Genomic DNA, 15432 nt, shown 5'->3' on the forward strand with positions numbered 1-15432 from the left:
GCACGAGAAACGAGTCTTATTTCCAATGTACGAGAGCTCGGTTATACCGCACTTGAGTACAGTATGAGGAATTATAATCCTCAATTTAGGAAAGTTACTATTGCCGTATGAGGAATGCCACGAATGTTAATTAGCCTTGGCAGCATAGATTGGCGTTTATCCTGTGAATTGAAATTGGGCAAATCCTGCCTGAATATTTTTTACCATTTCAAAACATGAGAGGTGATCTCATTGAAAGCTGCAAAATATTTGAAGAGATAAACAGGATGGTACAGTTAAATTGCGTGTCATCACTGATGAATCCAGAAGAGGCTGGGCACAAGTTTAAATTTAAGCATTGTGATTTATGCCCACCGTGAGGATTATTACATTTTAGTCTTAGTCTTGAGAGGTTTCGCTATTCTTCACTACTGTGAGCCGTGGATATTTTGTATTTGAATGCCTTTTAGTTGTGTTTCTTTGTTTTCGAATTAAGAAAGGCCTTAAGCTTTATGTGGTTATGCCTGTACAAGGCTTACAAGTGTTCAAGGGTCCGTGATCAAGAAAAGTAGTGGAGTAGGCTTTCCAGTATAAATCGTCTGGACTTTTGCAATTACCCTTCATACACTCCAGAGTGAACCTTCTCCGTTGATAATAATATCTGTCGTACTAGGGTCTTCCATAGGTCCCAAAAACACATTTTTGCGATAAAAATAATTGAAATACTTTTTTTTTCCAATTTTGTCAGTATATATGAAGACCACGTTCAGATAACATTGACTGCATCTCAAAAATCATCACAGAATATTGCGAAACAAAGCAATCTCCGCCCTTTCATAACGCAATTATACTTTGGAGCACCTGAAGTCAGATGGAGATAAAGACCCGATTGGATTGAAGACAAAGTTCATAGAATCGCAAAATTGTTAAGGCGGTAAAAGATGCCATTTGCCATATCATAGACCATAAGGCATAGGAGCAGAAATTATACAATTAAGCCAATGGGTCTGGTCCACCATTCAATCATGGCTGATCAATTTCAAACTTTGTCTCCCACATTTTCCTTTCATCCTTGATTCCCTTGATACACATTAACGTATCTATCGCAGTCTTAAATATACTCAACGAACTGGACTCTGTTTGGCAATGAATCACCTTCATACACCACTCGCTGACTGAAGAAGTTTCTCCTTCTCCCCGCCCTAAAAGGTCTTCCCTTCGTCCCAAGGCTGTGCACTCGATTACGATCTCTCCCAAAATGAAAACATCTTTCCAACATCTACTCTGCCTTGGCCATTCAGTATTTATTGCGTTTGAATGAGATCCTCCCTCATCCTTCCAACCTTCATCGTGTATAGACCCAGAGTCCTCAAACTTTCCTCAAATGTGAAGTATTTCCTTCCGTGGACCATTCCTGAGGACCGATTCAGAAACGTGCCTGTTTGCAATTGTTAACTCAGATTCATTGCCTCATGAATGTCTCCTGATTTTTCGTCCTAACTTGTCACACTACTACTATCAATATGATCACCCAATGCCCACTTGAATGCCTCATTATTTTTATTTTACGACATTTGCATCTAGTGGATCCCATTCCCTAACTTCTCATTGTTGAATTTAAAACATTCATTCAGTGGATCCTTATGTGGCTGGCTATGTTAGCATTTGTTGTCTTTCTCTAATTGTTCAGAAAGTATTGAGTTTCAACGAGAATTGTGTGGATCTGAACTTACATTCCCAACATAATGGACAATGGCGAATCAAATGGTAAAGATATGGCAGGTACCTCCGCTCACCAGTATGACAGCCGAACGGAAGAACCATTGCCAGTATTGAAAATAAGCGTTACTTCAAAAGATTGCCTGAAATTTATGGACAGATGCCCGTAGAGTGAAGCAGACATTGAAAGGATGTAGTTTTATACTTTTTAAACCGAAGTACAGACTTGTAAGAAGGTTTTATTCTGAATAAACTGGGTTGAGCATCTAGAAAAGTAAGCCTTTCTACATTCTAGTTCAGTTCATTCTTTTATTCTATTCAACACAAAGAACAAAATGTCAAGCAGGCCTGTTGTCATAAATCGGACGTTGTGAGTGCAAAATGCTTCATTGAAACATTGCTCTGTTTTCTTTTTCCCTGTGCATGAACTTCTATTGCTAGATGATGTAAGATTCGCCCACAATCCAAACATATGCAGTTTAGCAGAACTGACCATGCAAAATTCCCCACAGTGTTCAAGCATGTTTTGGTGAGGTGCATTTGTCAGGTGTAAATATAGGATAATGGAGAAAGGGGAATGCTAATGATTGGGTTACTCTTGCAGTGTTGGTGTGGACTTGTTGGGCCGAAGGACCTGTTTCCGCACCTTAGTGATTCCATTTTTAAAAAAGGTGCTAATTCTGGCTCACATGCATCTGTACATATTCATCATGCTACTAATTTCCCCCACCCACCCCACCAAAATGGCAGTCCACTAGCGCGATGTACTGCGTGCATATAAGTAGCAAAATGCTGAACTTTAAGGAAGATATATACTATAAAACGAAACGTGGTTTCAAGAATGCGGGGGGAGAGATATTATGAAACTTAACCAGAGTCGCCCAACTGAAATGATGTTCCTGCAATCAAAAAGATCGGTTTCAACAGATTGAAGGACTGAAATTCGGAAATTACTTCAGTTCAACAAAGATTGCGCATGAGATCGTTTCGCATGTGCATGGTGTAGTTCATGAACGGTGATTGTCTTTTTTATATCAGTGAATGGGGAAGATGCAGCCTTTCCAATCCTTGATTACCAATTTCTGAGGTGCAGTCAAAATGTTTGCACTTTGCACCACGTGCATAAGATTGAATGGATTGGAAGTACACCTTGATTATTTGTGACAAATGTTTGATTCTAAAGTGAAGATAATTTTTTTCTTTTCAGAAACAAATCTCATGCAACCGAGAAAAAGAGCTTCGAAGGTTCAACACCAGAATAGGAGTTGAACGTGAGTCCAGTGGGAAAGGCGCTAAGGGATGAACACTGGACCGACAGGGCACGACAATTGCAGGCGTCTGTCAATGTCAGATAAAGCATATTGCTTGAACAACTTTGCAATGTCCTTCAACTGTAAGGAACTGAACTAACGTTTGATTTCATTGCTACCTACCCAATTACAGCCTGGGAATCATCTATAATGGCTTCCCCTGATCCGCACAATTAACTGTCATGACTCAACAGGATCGAAATACGGCCTCACGATTCATCATTTACTTTCGTCTCTTCAGCATCAGTATCCGAAAACAAAGCACTCGTTTTCTTCTGAAGCTGTTAACTCTCAGCTACACTCCCTGTCCAAGTCAGTCGCCTCCAGCATATTTGTATACAGAGATCGAAACTTTAAATTTCGGAGCAGGAGTTGACACTTCAACATTAATCTGTCATTCTATATAACCTTGGTTAAATATCTACCTGCTTACCATGTTCCTGTTTTCTCTACACGCCCTCTGAATCTTTTGATATCAAATAAAATAAATGTATTTTCCCATATATTCGGAGATTTGGCCTCCACAACGTGTTGTGGTATCGAATTACGGAGGTGTCCTCTCTGAATCAAGAAGTGTTTCTTCATGTCAATCCTAGTTGTTCCACACACTATACTAAGTCTGGAAGTCCTCGTTCTATACTCTGCAATCAGGCTAAACATCCAGCTACTCTCTCTATTCCTGCGAGAATTTTATTTATTTCAATAAGGATCCGTTCCATTTTTCTAATGTTTAGTGGAAATATACCCAGCCGAAACAATCTCTTCTTAAATGACAAGACTGCCATTTCCAGTGTCAGCTTGGTGTTGGCGCTGGACGACCTCTCCACCTCTTCCTTTTTGAAATCATTTTGCATAAATTCATGCGAATTCACACTGTACTGCATCAGCTTGCTTGCACATGCAATTTTTCTAGAGTGTCCTTCTACTTCGTTCTATCTTCTTCACAACTCACAACCGCAATTAGTTTTATTTTGCAGCAATATGCGGTTAATCAACGCTTCAGCTAGAAAGAAGACAAGTTGATTCCATTCTATTTCTTTTTCCAAGCCAATTCATATCTGTAAAAGAATATTCCACCAAGGTTCAAGTCTTGCAGTTTTCCCAAGTAACTTCGCCATGTGAGACCGGATCAAAAGCATTCTGAGAATCTTTGTCATCACCAGACAATCATCTGCGATGAAGTTTCCTGCTCCTCAAAACAGGGAAGGAATGGCGTGAGTTGAATGTGAAGGAACTTGACAGAATGCCGATATGAAACTGGGCGGAAGACAACGCATCACATTGAACTTGGAGCATGGGTGATAATTTGTCAGTGTATACTTGGAAGAAGGTAAGAACACACAAACTTTAAGAGACAGAAAAAAGTGCCAACGTTTTCAAAATGAAGAGTTCACAGGCTGCCATGTCAGAACTACTTGACAATGACAAATATGTTCCTGATCATTATTTTTAATGTTGGTCAGCATGGGATAATCAGTTTGATTCAAATCAACGCCTGTACAATTTGGCACAATAAATGATTTTCCTGTGTGTAAATGTATGGAAATCTGTATAATCACATATAAAGAAGATGTCACGATAAACTTATCGCTTCAGAACGATGTTACAAAATGCTATCGTTGACTTTCTCAATATGAATAGTGCTCCCGATTTTTTCAGGGACTACCTTTCCAGAATAGGTGATCTATGAACTACACTGCTCAGTGGGATTGAACACATCTTAATATATATCTTTGGCCCTGTTTTATCTTTGAATCTCCTACGGTGTCATCTTTCATCACTTCAATATTCTCTTCGACCAATGCCACCAATAATCCTCGTTTCCTTGCTTTCATATCTTTTCTGAACACCCAGGAGTAATTAACAATCAATTCTACTCCCTTAGCCGGTCGATTTATGTTGACTTTTTAGACCTTCAACTGGACCACAGCTGGCTAACTGAATCAAATCTGCATTGGGAGTCGGACATCAGGTAAGACATATGTGAACCAGAGTATTCACTTTTGACCACGTCTTGAATTCATTGAAAACTGTCAGAGAATTTCAAACAGTTCTTCTCTTTTGAATAACATCTTGAACTATTGACAGATGACTGATTCTGATGTCAACTCACATTACTCCTTTGAAGGTGAGAGAGACAAAAGATTGAAAATTATCGTAATGCTCAGAAAATCTGGCAGTATTTTTCAAATCGAATCGAAGTTTATCAGCTGAAATGTCGAGCCCGCTTTTGATTCCATGGTGCTGACAGCGCTGCTGTGCATTTCCAGCAATTATAAATCATTTTTGTGTGAAGCTGAAGGATGGCCGTTGAGATTTTGTTTGTCTGGTGTGCATCAGCAGCGTTACGAGCAAACTAACCGAAAATTCCTTGCTCTTTATCTGTGAAGACAGCCATAGGATGATAATTCAGGTTTTATTTTGCGATGTTTACGTTTCAAAATTCTAAAAGTTCTCCTGTCTCTGTCTGCAATAGGCAAATATTTGGTTTTCCATTAATTCCCTTTCCATGTACGTTATTGTTGATTCCTGGAGTATATAATTCTTAACTGTGCCCTCAGTTCATGTTTCACCTAACTTTCATATGTAATATACTTGCAGCTTATAAATAATGGCATATGCATTAAAACTACTAAAAACTGCATAATTATATATTGTTAATAAGATGCTACTTTCGGATTTGCAGAATGAGCGTATTATCCCCTAATTATTGACCACATGTATTAAGGCATTCTGTGTCATCGCAAATCCGTTTCAATGCCAGCGATTCCTCACATCCTGAACTGTCAAAGAGCCTGAATTGTGAAACATGTCTATACATTTCATTATTTCATTCGCTTCCTTTTTCTCTGTCTTGTTATCCACCCTGAATCGCTGTCTGGAATTTAAAAGAAGTCCCTCACGGGTAGATCATCGTAATCACAGTTTTTTTTCACAATTTGATTGCTTAACTGTATGAAACGTGGAGCAGCAAATACTCCTAGGGATTTGCTGTTATTGCATTCAATATCCCTGCCGGATATTGCAAGACTGGGATAACACGAGAGTAGTAGTTTTCAGCTGAAAATTTATTCTCAAATATCTTGTGAAATTTCATTTTAAATCACCTACCATGAAACATGAAAAAAAATGTTAAAGCGATATATCCGACTTTAATTCGTCAATCCCTGAGGCAGCTATAGCTGATAGTCATGCGCCATCAAGGAGGCAAATCATGCATATGTACAGAGATAATATAGCCTTTATCAGGATGGTGGTGATATGATGAGTATATGGAAAAGTATTAAGGCCATCACCAAAGAGACACAGCATCAAATACTTGTGCTCGTGATACCCACCTCCCAGATGAGTTGAACAACATCTGTGCATGGTTTGAGGCATGAAATGATGTGGAAGCAAGGAAGCACGGCCCCAATGAACTGGTGTTGTGTCTTCTTAGGACTGACGTGAGGAAAACTCTACGCTGAGTAAACCCACGTAAGGCTGCTGGACCACATATCATCCCTGGCAGATTGCTCAGAGGATGTACTGACTTGCTGGAGGATGTTCTCATGGACCTCTTTAAAATTCCCTTGAGTTGTACCATTGTTCCAACATGCTTCAAGACCACTACCAATGTCCCTGTGCCGAATCGCTTTTCACTGTCTTGCCTCAGTGACTTCTGCTCCGTTGTGTTTACACTCATCACTATGATCTGTTTCGAGATGCTCATCATGAGGCATATTTCGACCCTGATGCCCCCCACCCCATCCTCGTTCCACACTCCGCAGTTTGCATATCGTTCCAGCAGCTTAACAGATGATGCCATCTTCACCACCCTGCATGTGGCCATCACCCACCTGATTAAGCAGGAGACATACAATCAGTTTACTGTTCATTATCTTCAGTTCTACATTCACCAGAATCATTCATCAGCACTTTTTTGGAAAGCTGAGTCTGCTGCGCTTGAATATGTCCCTCTGTAACTGGGAATCTTCAGTCAACCCGGATTGGGAACAGCATCTCCAACAGCATCACACTGAGCTCCCTGGGGCTGTGTGCTCCAGGGTGATCGCCGTGCGTTCAGGCGACTGAGCATTGATGTCCAGCTCAAATTATATTATTTAGTTCACTGTTGACACGTCGGTACTGGCTCTCAGTAGCAGGAGCGAAGAGTCAGCATACACAGAGAAGGTCTGGGGCGATTGGACGAATGCAGTGCCAACAACCTGTCTATGAACACGGGCAAATCGAAACAGATGGTTGTGACTTCATGAGAACTCAGACGGATCAGTCTCTGCAAACATGTCGACGTTTTGCCGGTAGAGATTGTGAAGAGCACCAAATTTGTTTGCATGCATTTTTCAGATTATCTCACCTGGTCACTCAACACCAACTTTATAGCCAAGAAAGACCAGCAGCGTCTCCATTCTGTGTAGGCTGAGGACATCCCATTTGACATTTCATTTCGTCACCTTCGACAGATGGTTAATTGAGAATACACTGAGCAGTTGCATCAATGCCTGGTTCGGGAATTACATCTTCGTGAATCGTAAGACCCGACAACGGGTTGTGAGGAAAGCTGAACTTATCATCGAAATCTTCTTCTCTCCATGACAGACATGTTCACCGCACACTGCATCGGCAAGGCCAATGGCATTGTGAACGGCCCACAAATCTATGATTAAAGGTCTTCACCCTCCTGCCATCTGGCAGAACATACCACAGCATTGAATCTCTCACGGCCAGATTCTACAAAGCTTTCTTCACACAAGCCTTCAGAATTCTTAACATTGCATGATTACTTTCTCTTCCAATTGCAATTTTTGGACGATATTTTGAAATTCTGCTGAAACAATATTTAATTAATGATCATTCACTGTTACACTGTAATTTGTCCACCATTTTCCCTATTGGCTTGTCAGGAATTACCGCGCTGTCTGGCATCTTTTTCAATTTTTACGCACTTTATGCTGCCCTGTGTATGTTTGTACTGTCGTGTAGCTTCTGTGTGGAAATCGCACCTTGTTCCTGGAGCAACGCAGTCTCATTTTTATTGTTCCAGTTGTATACAGTAGAAATGATAAATAAAGCTTATCTACTCTCTATATACCGTACTCTACTGTCTGTTATCTCCATGCATGGCCCCAAAGAACTATTGCAACCCACCAGAGTTTTATTTGGATTTCCTAGAACATGATTTACTGCATCCATTGCTCCTAAATTCAGGACCGGTTCAGGGAACATCTATGGTCGGCTCTGCTTTTTCTTGAGCAACAGTCAATGGCAAGGTTCTGGGAAATGGTGCTGAACAAAGTGACCTTGGAGTGCAGCTTCATAATTTTTTGAAAGTAGAGTCGCATGCAGATACGATAGTGACGAAGGTGCTTGGTATTCTTCCGTTATTGGTCAGTGCATTGAGTATAGGAGTGGGGAGACTGTACGCAACACTGTATAGGCCACTTTTAAAATATTGCGTGCTATTCAGGTCTTCTTCCTATCAGAAGAATTTTGTGGAACTTGAACAGGTTCATAAAAGGTTCACAGGTATGGATCCAGGTTTGGAAGATTTGAGCTGTTAGGAGAGGCTGAGTAGGCTGGGAGTGTTTTCACTGGAGACCCAAGACTGTGGGATGACTTTTAAGAGGTTTATGTAATCATGACGGACACGAATAGGATAAATATAACAGTTTTTTTTTTCCCTCGGGTGGTGGAGTCCACAAGTAGACGAATATATTTTTGGTTCGAGGCAAACGATGCCCAAGGAACCTAAGGGACAACCTTTCCATGCAGAAGGAGGTATGTGCATGGAATGAGCTGCCAGAGGAAGTGGTGGAGGCTGGTACATGCAATGAATTTATAAGCCAGCTGGATGATTCTATGAACAAGAAGGGCTGAGTGGGATATAGACCGACTGCTGGCAAATGCGAATACATTAGGTCAGGATATCAGGTCGGCGTGGACAAATTCGACTCAAGGGTCTGTACGCCGATGCCTTAATCTCTCAGTCAATGCAGCTGAATGCCAAGTCAGAAATCTTCATGGTAAAACAATCGACTCCATAAAACAAATACTTTGTTTGAAGAACAAATGGTAGAGACGCAACGATTTCGCCAAATCCATTGCAGACACCCAGATGAAGGTCACTTTTGCAGGTTGACAGGCTTTCATCGCAATGTGGATTCTGACACAGCTGAACTTGAGGGAATGGCTCGTCATTAGAGTTATAGAGACAGGCAATCTACACCACACGTAAACAAGTCCTTTGCCTCAGTGTGTGCGCACTTGCAATAAATTTTGACTCAATTGTCCAGCACCTGGTTGCGAAACGGATATGCAGCTGAGTTTTACTATTCCGTGAAATATGTTATCTGAATTATACATTCTGTGTACCTAAGTACGATGTACATCAGAAAAAAGATATCCGAATAAGAAAGAATGCAAAATGGATTTACAGGAATGGATGCAAGAATGAAACTCTTAAGTTCTGACATTATGTAAAGAACTTGTGAGCATAAGAGAGGAAGATTGACCGAAGATTTGTAACTGGAAACTGTTTTGATGCAATCATTTGCATTCTTTTTGCAGTTGTTCAAGAGTCATCAAGTCATACAGCAATACAGCACGGAAAGTGATCCTTTGCTCCAACTTGACTATGCTGGACAAATATCCTAAACTAATCTGGTCCCATTTTCCAACATTTGGCCCACATCCCTCTAAAACCTGTTACTCATATATACATAAATATTCCATTGAATGTTTCAGTTTTACCAGTCCCCACCACTTTCTCTGGCAGCTTATTCTAGGAAAAAGTTGCCTTTAGGTCCCTTTTAAGTCTTTACCCTATAATTTTATACCTATGCTTTCTAATTTTGTGCTCCCTCACCAGCGAGAAAATATCTTGTCTATTCACACTATCCATGTCGCTCATGAATTAATAAATAGCAAATATTTGGCTTAGTCATACTTGTCAGCTTGGAAATGTGTGTAGATTATGTATTTGAATGTGGCAGTTTGAAAACTGATTGATGCAGTAAGTCTGATGTAAAGACTTCTAGAAATGCATCTCGACGTCATTGTTAATAAGTCATTGAAATCTCGCGCCAGTTGCAGCAATCTGTTGTCTCAGCTTCAGAATGACAACCTTTCCAGTGGAAGGATTTTAGGGCACGAGAAAGTAGTCTTATTTCCAAGGTATGGTAGCTCGGTTTGGGTATGGGTACTTGTAATCCTCAATTTAGGAAAGCTACTATTGCCGCATATAGAATACCACAAATATTCATTACCATTGACTCCAAAGCTGGGCGTTTGTCCTCTGAGTTGAAATTGGGCAAATCTGTCATTATGCATTTTTGCAATTTCAAAACATGAGAGATTATCTCAGTGAAAGTTGCAAAATATTTGAAGAGATATACAGGATGGTGCAGTTAAGTTGTGTTCTCTCATTAATGAATCTGGAAGCAGGTGGGCACAATTTTAAACAAGGTATTCTGATTCATTACCTCGATGAGGATTATTTGATTTTAACGTAATCCATGCGAAGTTTTGCAATTGTCCACTGCAGTGAGACGTGGATATTCGGTCTTTGAGTGTCTTTAAGGTATGTTTGTTCGTTTTTCGAAATAACAGCAGCCTGAATCTTCATGTGGTTGTGCCTATACAACGGTTCGATCTGTTCGAGCACCCGTGATCATCTTAAATAGCGGAGCAGGCTTTCCAGAATAAATCAGCTACTCGTCCTCTTCTGTCCTTTCACCATTAGCCAGTGGACACGCGAAAGATGAGACATTCTCTCTCTCTCGTACAGGCTTCTTCCATTGTTCCCAAAATCACATTTTCATGGATAAAATTAATTTTAAAGTTTTCAATTTTTAAGTGAAGGAAACGACCATGTCTCATGCGCTTAAAAACTGCCTTGTGGACAGAAGTACAGACTTCTGCTAACATTTATTGTTTGTCAAACAAACCTATCTCTGCGCTTCCATAAGGCAACTATATTTTGGAGCACCAGAAGTCAGACGGAGATAATGATAAATTGTATTGAAGACACAGTTCATAGAATCACAAGATTATTATGACGGAAAAGGACACAATTCGAATGTTGATGACATTAAGGCATAAGAGCAGAAATTATGCAATTAAGCCCATTGAGTCTTCGCCACATTTCAATCATGGATGTTTAGTTTCTCAACACTCGTGTCCTGCCTTATGCACGCTATTCTTGATTCCCTTGATACTCATTAACCTATCTGAGTCTTAAATATACTTTTTGACCTGGCTTCCATATCCTTCCGTGCAAATGATTTCCCTTGATTCACCAGTCGCTGGCTTAAGACGTTTCTCCTACTCTCCGTTCTAAAAGGTTTCCCTTTATGCCAAGGCTGTGCACTCGGTTAGGAATCTCTACCAAAACTTAAAATACCTTTCTAACATCTACACATCTCCTTCGCTCCATTCTAAAATGTCTTCCCATTATACCAAGGCTGTGCACTCGTTTAGGAGCCTCTCCCAAAAAAACAAATACCTTTCCAAGATCGACACTGCAATAGTCTTTATGTTTGAATAAGATTCCACTTCATCCTTCCAAACTACATCGAGCATAGATCCACCGTCTTCAAACATTCCCCAAATGTGAAGTTTTCCATTCTGAGGACAATTCTAGCGAACACCGTCTGAAACATGCCTGACGGCAATTGTTAAATGAGAATCACTACCTCTGAATGTCTCCTAATTTTCGCCTTAATTTTGCACACTATTTCTTTCTGTATAATTACCCGATGCTTTCGAATGCCTCCTCGCCAACATTTTCATTTTCCACAGCGAACACTGTCGAAAAATATTTATTTAGTGCTTCCCCTATCTCCTCTGACTCCACACACAATTTCTCACAAATTTCCTTGATTGTCCCAAATTTAACTCTCGTCATTCTTTTATTCCTGACATACCTATGGAAAGCCTTCGGGTTAACCCTGATCCGATCTGTCAACAAATTCTCAAGTCTACTCCTGGCTCTTCTCAGTTCTCTTTTTAGGTCTTTCCTGATTTCGTTGGAATCCTCGAGCACTCTAACTGAGTTTTCACATTTTGTCCTCACATAAGACTTCTTGTTCTTCTTGACCAGGGATTCCACTTCCTTAGTAAACCACGGCTCACGCGTTCTATATCTTCCTCCCTGCCTGACAGGTACATACTTATGTAGGACACACAGGAGCTTTTCCTTGAATAAGCTCCACATTTTAATGTGTTCACCCCCTGCAGTTTCCGACCACATTCTACCCTTCCTAAATCTTACCTCATTGCATCGTAATTTCCCTTCCACCAGCTGAAACTCTTGCTCCGTGGAGTACACTTATCCCTTTCAATCACGAAAGTAAACCTGAGAGAATTGTGATCGCTGTCTCCAAAGTGCTCACCTACTCCCGAATCTCAAACCTGGCCAGGCTCGTTACCCAGTACTAAATCGGAATTGGCTTCGTCCCGTGAAGGCATGCCTACATACAGTGTCAGGTAGCCCTCCTGCACACACTGGGCAAAAACTGACTCATCTATAGTACTCGTACTGTAGTGATCCCAGTCAATATTTGGATATTGTCTTGAGTGTTTCAGAGTTTTTCATTGTCCCAGAGTCCAGATGAAGTTTGCATTCCTCACGTACGTGAGTGAGAATTCTTTCAATATCTCAGATCAGTTCCTGTCCCGAGAACATCAGAGTCAATGTTCCGCCCTCTACTCGGTCCGACAGTTCACACTTCTTCATTCTCCTCTGATTCCATTTCCCAAAGAGTTTCTCAAGATTTCCAAAGCTGGAGCCTAAATTATATGGTTTGCTTCCTAAACATTTTTTCCAACTGCCAACTGACAATATTTTCACAGTATCTCTTCACAATCGTCTGGCTTGCACCATGTCCAGGGATGAGAAGTCCCGTTTGGTGGAGAGATTCCAGAGGCTGGTGAGTTTTACTTTGGAACAAAGATGGTTAAGTGGCAATTTCCTGCGGTTGTTTGTAATGATGGGAGAGGGAGCGGTGGGGAATGAGCACTTTGACAAGCAGGAGGAAGTGTTGCCACTGACCCGAGTCCGTGAACAGAGGACAGGGATTAAAGGAATCTAATGAAAAGCAGCACTTCTGCTCAGGACGTTCAATAACAACTGCAGAAACCCGATGTGCGGAGGAGTGTATCTGGAAAGAGAAACAGGGATAGTGTTTTAAATATGGAACATTTCTGATGAAGAACTCGAGTTTCCCATGTCTAATCAAATTACCAGCCTGGTTTGCAAAAAATAGGTTTTCTAAACTTTGAGCGAAAAGTGTTTCAGCAGGAAAGCATTCATAACGTAGTCAGCAGGATTCGAACCTACGTGGGGAAACCCCAATAGATTTCTAATCCATCGCCTTCACCACTCGGCCATGACTACAAACAGCGCAGCAGAGTTGAGCAATGACCAAATTAGCCGTGATCTCATTGAAAGCTCTTGCTGACTTGATGAACGAAATGCTTCCATCTCCTTTCATACCTTTGCTGTCATTTGGAAGGTGCGAGACACTAATGTAAAAGAAGAAAAGAACAAAGGTAGGAAAAGATATTTGCAGCCAAACTGAGTCAAAATTATGTATTGAAAGGAAAATCATACTTGGCAATTTGCAAGATCTCTTTGCGAACATGACCAGCAGAGGTAAGCAAGGGAGCTATTGATCTGAGTATTCTCGGATCTGAAGCAAACAAAGGTTAGTGACATATTCATTTCTTTTTCTGGCGAACGAAATGATCTTTCCTGATGGTTACAATGAAAGAGATGGTTCCCAATAAAAGAAAGAGATTAAGTCGCATTAGATATATTTCAATGTGACACGATTCATTTTCAGTCCCTAATTACCCCAGATATGGAGGGGGTGAGTTAGTTTTCTTCACTCTTCAACTCCTCAGCACGGAGGTACAAACATGAAACCGCTAGAGATGGAGTTCTTGAATTGGGAACCAGAGACACTGAAGAAACTAGGCAAAAGTGAGGACTGCAGATGCTGGAAACCTGACTTTCGGTCAGAGTGATGCTGGAAAAGCACAGCAGGTCAGGCAGCATCCGAGGAGCAGGAAGGTCGACGTTTCTGTTGCCAGTCTTGCTGCGTTCCGCAAACAATTTTCGTTTTTGGCTCAGATTTCCAGCAACTGCAGCTATTTGTTTTTTGTTAACCTTCATAATGTTTTGGACAAAACCAATGACCTGCCAGCATCGGAAAATCGGCAGAAGTACTGGTACACCGATATGTTTGCTGAACAATACAACCATTCCATGAGCGGGAATATGATCCGGGCCACGGTGCTGAGAGGACTGAATCCTCACAAGTAAATAACAAGACAAGGCGATAGATACTATGGTATTTGGTGTAAATAAAACACCCTGTCTGAACATTTTCGTTGCAGATTATTTTCAACTTGTTTTCGAAGATTTACAAAGTGGGAAAAGGCCATTCCGTCCGTGTGCATTGCGACTAATCAGAGAGCCATCTATTCTAATCTCAGTTTCGAACTTTGGCCCAAAGTCTCGTGTGTTCTAATGTTTCAAGGTCAAATGTCAATGAGGTTATCCTATGTTCTTAAATGGCACAGTAATGGGGTAGAAGTATGATACTTCCACAACGAATTGTAACACGTTTGAGGAACTCATGCTCATTTTCACCCACAGAGGGAGACACACAGGAAAATACCCCCAAACTGACGGAGGTGTCCGTTGTGGAGAGCTGGAATTTGAAATGGACAATAGGAAAAATGCAAGTTTTAAATGCGGAAGCACAGAGGCGACGTCCCGACAAGACTTCATCGAGGAGCGTCAACGGAAATCACGGTGAAAGTGAAACATTCCCCTCGGGGGCAGGAAGGACACAAACCTGCAATCCTCTGATCCGAAGCCAGACACGTTATTCATTATGCCACTGGCCCAAGAAACAAGCCAGGCGTTGGCAGAATGTCGATATGTAATTCCATGGACTTTCACGGAATCAGAATTAAAAAGGTGAACAAGCAGCGAAGATAATCACCAACTGGAAGTTTCCAATTTGTGAAGCAGTGCCTTTCACTGGAAAAGGAGAAATATTTGTCCTCAGCTGCCTGCTTCAGGGTCGCCTCCTTCTCTGCTGGAAGTTTCCATCGTTTTATTCACAGTCACGACGCGATTTCATGATCCACTCCAGTGAAAAAGTGTCATGGTGTCGTCCAAGCAAGACCCTGCAGAAACTCAGCGAGAGACCTCCGGTCATTTCGAGCTCAGGATGTGAAATTAGACGAGATGCGTGACACCTTTTATTGGCGCCGCCACTTCACTGCAAATTAGCGGCTCAAAACGAGCCGTTGTTAGCATCAGCTTGATTTGTACCTTCCTGCAGTGCATTTGCGAAACAACATTAGATAGCTCCCATCCGGCCCAGCTGACTTATCTATTTTCACACTC

At 41.2% G+C, this 15432-nt stretch overlaps 1 non-coding gene across 1 annotated transcript; it reads right to left on the bottom strand.

The window, feature by feature from the left end:
- Positions 1–13322: 13322 nt before the first annotated feature.
- On the bottom strand, positions 13323–13404 carry trnas-aga (transfer RNA serine (anticodon AGA)). The gene has a single exon. It is a non-coding gene; the product is annotated as a tRNA-Ser (tRNA).
- Between the last annotated feature and the right edge of the window lie 2028 nt (positions 13405–15432).

This window comes from Chiloscyllium plagiosum, unplaced genomic scaffold (genome assembly GCF_037043375.1).
Source record: "Chiloscyllium plagiosum isolate Xiang-an unplaced genomic scaffold, Cpla_swu_hap1 HiC_scaffold_70, whole genome shotgun sequence".
NCBI classification, from domain to species: domain Eukaryota; kingdom Metazoa; phylum Chordata; class Chondrichthyes; order Orectolobiformes; family Hemiscylliidae; genus Chiloscyllium; species Chiloscyllium plagiosum.